This window comes from Gekko japonicus, unplaced genomic scaffold, assembly GCF_001447785.1.
Source record: "Gekko japonicus isolate JY-2015 unplaced genomic scaffold, Gekko_japonicus_V1.1 scaffold6442, whole genome shotgun sequence".
NCBI classification, from domain to species: domain Eukaryota; kingdom Metazoa; phylum Chordata; class Lepidosauria; order Squamata; family Gekkonidae; genus Gekko; species Gekko japonicus.
In genome coordinates, this window is record NW_015176628.1 from 14,379 (window position 1) to 19,932 (window position 5,554).

Sequence of the window (5,554 nt, forward strand, 5' to 3'; positions counted from 1 at the left end):
GGGAACTTCTGCCTGCCAAGCAGAGGCTCTGCCACTGAGCCACAGCCCCCCTCCATAGCTCTCTGGAGTCTCAGGCTGAGGTCTTTCACATCTCCTCTTTTCTGATTCTTTAACTGGAGATGCCGGGGATTGAACCTGGGACCTTCTGCATGCTAAGCAGGTGCTCTGCCTCTCCTGGATCTCAGGCGGAGGTCTTCCACATCACCTCCTGCCTGGTCCTTTTAACTGGAGATGCTGAGGATTGAACCTGGGTCCTTCTGCATGCCAAGCAGGTGCTCTGCCACTGAGCCACTGAGGTCTTTCACATCACCTCCTGCCTGGTCCTTTCTAACTGGAGATGCCGGGGATTGAACCTGTGACCTTCTGCATGCCAAGCAGGTGCTCTGCCACTGAGCCACAGCCCATGACTATGTCTCTCCAAAGTCCCAGGCCGAGGTCTTTCCCATCACCTCCTGCCTGGTCCTTCTAACTGGAGCTGGCAAGGCTCGAACCTGGGACCTCCTGCTTTCCAAGCAGAGGCTCTGCCGCTGAGCCACGGCTCCTCCGGGAGCATACGCCCACTTATCGGGGAGTCAGTCCGAGGCCTTATCCAGGAGAGCAATCAACAGAGACTCTGGGAAGCGCCTGTCGGGTGGGGAGGAAAGAGGAGACGCTCAAAGAGTAACAGAAGCACAGATCTGCCTCTCTCTCTCTCTCTCTCCGTGTTTTGACAGCGACAGGGGCGGCTGGTGCGGAGCGCTTGAAAACTGTTGCCGCCCCACGCTTCCCTTTCCCCAAACCCACATTCCGCTCGCAGCCACTCTCCGGGAAGAGGAATGCAATCGCGGAAGCGACAGAACCAAACTCTAGCGCGGGTGTCTAAGTTCCCCAGCCGCCCAGCCGAGCCCTCCCAGGCGGGGGAGACCCCGATGAAGCCACTATCCATTCCCCCCCCGCCGCCCCCTTGGAGACCAGCCCGTGTTGTCCTCGCAGAAGACTCACATCCAATGCTCCCTCTAAGCTGTGGAGTCTTGTGAGCAAAAATTCTGCCTTGTGAGCTACTGGCATTAAAGTTGTGAGCCAGCGATTTATGGCTGTCACATAAATTAGTTTGCTCTGGAGCCTTCCTTCCTGAGCGAAGACAAAAAGGTGTGAGCCGGAGGCTAAAAGACTCTGAGCTAGCTCACACTAACTCAGCTTAGAGGGAACACTGCCCCCCCCCCATCATTTCGCCCTGGATCGTCCCCTCGTCGCCAGACTGTTCTGATCCTCCCCGACAGCTCGTCGTTTCTGGAAAGGTGCCCCCCCCTGGCCTGAGAGAGGGGCAGCATCTCCTGGAGGGGTGGGGAGTCTGTTTGCAAACAAAGGACTAACAGCATCTTCTGCCCAGCTCCATCCTGGGTACCACGCTGGGTACCAAAAACTTGGATGCACCTGCCCTCATCTCCACGCCACCCTGGGCTGTCTCTCTCTCTCTGTCTCTCTCTCTCCCTCCCTCCCCAGCAGGCAAAAGCGTCTATTCCCCCTTCCCACCCCCCCCAGCAAAAACAGCCCCCCAGCCCCTGTTTTGCCTGGCAACAACCCCCCCACAGCCCACTCCCCCCCCAGCAGAGCGGCCAGCTCTTCCCCCTTTACGGCCAGGCGTGGGGCAGCGCAGTCCAAGTCCTGGAAGATGCAAACACCAGGCGGGGGCCCCTCCCCTCCCCTCCACCCCTGAGTGGCAGGGCATTCTGGGAGATGTAGTTTCCCACCTGCCTGTCACTCCGGGTCCGGTAGGCAAAGGTGGACTACATCCCCCAGAATGCAGGAGGAGATGTTTGGGTGAATTCCCTGGGGGGGGGGGGGGGCAGGTGTTTGCAGGTTATTTTCCTTTCTCCTCCCACACGCTCCGCCTCCGCCTCCCTGATGCATTGCAATTGCAGAAAAGGTCCCTTGGGCAGGTGGAGCAGAGCTTTGGGAGAGATGTGGAGAAGTGGCTTTTGGAAGCCGGGCCTCTTTGTCCCTCTTTCTTTGCCAACTCAGCCGCTTCCAGCTTTGGGGATGCGCCAGGCTTTTCTCTGGCTGAGTAGCAGCGTTGGGGGGGGGGGGCCCACGCTGGCCATCGACTGGGCATGTCCAGCCGAAGTGTGCAGGAACCTCGCCGTGCCTGTCATGTGGCCGTCTATTTTTAGGGATGCTCTTCGGCACATCGGGAACGGAAAACGGCGCTCCGGTGTGTCTGGCTGGCCCGTCGCTTCAAGGAGAAATGATGTGCAAACAAACAAAAAACAAAAACAAAAAAACCCACCCAACTCTCCAGAGATTCGCTGTCAGATATTTCCTCTCCTTATGTAAGAGTCTGGGGAAGTGGAAAATTTGGATGACAGATGAGCTCGGCACGCACATTACAGAGACGGGCTGGCGAAACCCGGCCTCATAATGAGATCCGAGAGTGTCCACATCACTGGCCGGCCTGGGTTTAAGAACATAAGAGCCCTGCTGGATCAGACCGGTGGTCCATCTAGGCCAGCCTCCTGTCTCATACAGGGGCCAGCCAGTTCCTCTGGAGGGCCAACAACAGGACAGAGAGGCCGAGGCCTTCCCCTGACAAGAACCTCAGAAGAGCCCTGCTGGATCAGACCAGTGAGGGTCCACCTAGTCCAGCATCCTGTCTCACACGGTGGCCAGCCAGTTCCTCTGGAGGGCCAACAATAGGGCAAAGAGGCCGAGGCCTTCCCCTGATAAGAGCCCTGCTAGATCAGACCACTGAGGGTCCATCCAGTCCAGCATCCTGTCTCACCCAGTGGCCAACCACTTCCTCTGGAACAGGGCATGGAGGCCGAGGCCTTCCCTGTTGCCTCCTGGCTCTGGGCTTCACAGCTTGACTGCCTCTGAATGTGGAGGTTCCCCTCAGTCACCACAGCTAGTAGCCACTAACAGACCTCTTCTCCATGAATCTGCATAATCCCCTTTTGAAGCTGTCTCTGCCTATGGCCACCACTACCTCCTCTGGCAGTGAATTGCACGTAGTAATCACTTGCTGTGTAAAGGGTTTCCTTTGTTGTGCTGTGACGGATTCGGTCTGTTTTTTTTTAAAACAGTGTCTCCTGCCTTTCTCCGACAGAGTTTGGCGGCCCACTTCAGGCTACTACCCAGTCAGCAAGGAACGGTCTGAAATGAAAACTGTGTGGCTAAAAGTCCTCTGCAACAGATTTGGGGGAGTCTCCAGGCCCTACCTGGAGGTTGGTAACCCTATGCACTAAGATTATAATCAATGGAACCGTATACTTGTCGAGGCCCTGACCCAAATAGCCCAGGCTAGCCGGATCTCACTGGATCTCAGAAGCAGAGTCAGTCCCAATTAGGACTTGGATGGGAGACCACCAAGGAAGTCCAGGGTTGCTACGCAGAGGCAGGCAACGGCAAACTACCTCTGCACGTCGTTTGCCCTGACCTGGATGGCCCAGGCTAGCCCGATCTCATCAGGTCTCAGAAGCTAAGCAGGGTCGGCCCTGGTTAGGACTTGGATGGGAGACCACCAAGGAAGTCCAGGGTTGCTAGGCAGAGGCAGGCAACGGCAAACTACCTCTGCATGTCATTTGCCCTGACCTGCATGGCCCAGGTTAGCCCGATCTTGATAGATCTCGAAAGCTAAGTGAAATCAGCCCTGGTTGGTACTTAGATGGGAGACCAGCAAAAAAAGGCAAAGGTTGCTACGTAGAGGCAAGCGATGGCAAACGCCTCTGTATGTCTTTTGCTCTGATGAGTGTTGTACATATTAGATTCCATGTCAAATGAGGAGGAAGATCTATGTTTTATTTCAATTAACAGGAAAAACAATTGGACCAAATAGTCCATCCAAAAATGACTACTTTCTTCTCAGCATATTCAGGAAATATGCTTCAATTAATAGGAAAAGAATCAGACCAAATAACTCATCAAAAATTGACAACTTTCTTCTTTTTCTTCTTCATCTTCTCCTTGAACCTATTCTGAACATCTTCAGGAAATGCATGATATTTTATACATGGACTGACATCATCAAAAAAAACCAATATTCAAACAGCGTAATTGGTTACAAAAGACAGTGGTCATTTGAGTAATAATCCTCTGATTGGCCAGATGTAAAGAAACATATATCTACGTCAAACTAAGTGTTTACTTAACCTAACCTAAATGATAATGGGCAAGGAATCTTCATACGCAGGGCCGGCTCACCCACTAGGCGAACTAGACATTTGCCTAGAGTGCTGGGCCCTGGATGGGGCGCCGAGCTGTACCTCCCCCCCGCCAAAAGCCCGCGAGCAGCTCTCCAAGTGCTTCACTAATTAGGGAGAGGCGTCCGGTGTGCATCCCCCGCCTGGAGACAGGATCCCCCCCACTTCCCTCCCAAACTGCCTTCGGAAGCGGAGCACGAGAGAAATCTCTCTTCCATCTTGGAGGGCACTGCAGGAACATGTGGGGCGCACTCACTGGGTCCGACAGCTGCGGGGGTGGGAGGCAGTGGTGGTGGTAGCAAAAGGGTGGCTGGCTCCAGAGGTTTCCAGGCCCCACCGGGAGGTTGGCATCTGTGCCACAAGGCAGCCTTGCCTAGGGCGCAGAAACACCTCGAGCCGGCCCTGTTCATAGGAGACTAAAATCTTCTTCTGACCCAGACATTGAAAGGTTTGCCCTAAGAACTACAGAATCATGAACTTTGTACCTATTACGTTGTCTGCTAACGATATCAGACCGACCAGAGGAAAGCCTTCTATAGAACAGGCCTTTCTAACATCCTAATGAAATATTACTTAAAGAATAAATCTGTAAAAACCAGAGAAATATGAATACGAACAATCAAGAAGGAAAAAACCTATATATAAAAATCTTTATATTCCCACTCATACTACAGAACCTAGGAATGGGTCAAGAGGGAGGGGAAGGGATTGGAGACACGCTGACAGAGAAATGGATAAACTCCGCAATTCCATTTCCTTTGGGAACAAGATAGCGACACCTCATTATACACAAGCTGGAAGGTGCGTGGATTAATTGCATCGATGAAAAGTTGCCTTACCCTGAATCTGTCTAAGTCAACCTGGTCCTCTCTGAAAACTGGCAGCCGCCCAGGGCCGGAGCTTGGGAGCCTGTATACAGAACACCAAGTGCTCTGCAACTAAGGTTGCCATTCTCCAGGTGGAGCCTGGAGATCTCCTGGTATTACAGCCGATCTCCAACCAAATAGCGGTCAGTTCCCCCGGAGAAAATGGCTGCTTGGAGGGTGGGCTCTATGACATTACACCCTGCATATTTAAAGAGCTAGGATCAAAAAGTACTTGATACAAAGTAGGAATACAATTAGTCCACAATTCCTTTGTATAAAAAAACCGTCAGGAGTACAATAGTTCCACATCTCATGTGAGTACTTGGCATGCAGAAGGTCCCTAGGCAGAGGTGGGCCATGGCAAACTGTTCTGTTCCTCTCTCTTGAAGAAGAATATACTCCACCCTTCACTCGGAGTCTCAGAGCGGCTTGCAATCTCCTTTCCTTTCCCTTCCCCTCCCCACCGCAGACACCCTGTGCGGTAGGTGGGGCTGAGAGAGCTCTGCCAGAAAC

At 53.3% G+C, this 5,554-nt stretch overlaps 1 non-coding gene across 1 annotated transcript; it reads right to left on the reverse strand.

The window, feature by feature from the left end:
- Positions 1-470: 470 nt before the first annotated feature.
- TRNAS-GGA lies at positions 471-542 on the reverse strand. The gene has a single exon. It is a non-coding gene; the product is annotated as a tRNA-Ser (tRNA).
- Positions 543-5,554: the final 5,012 nt, after the last annotated feature.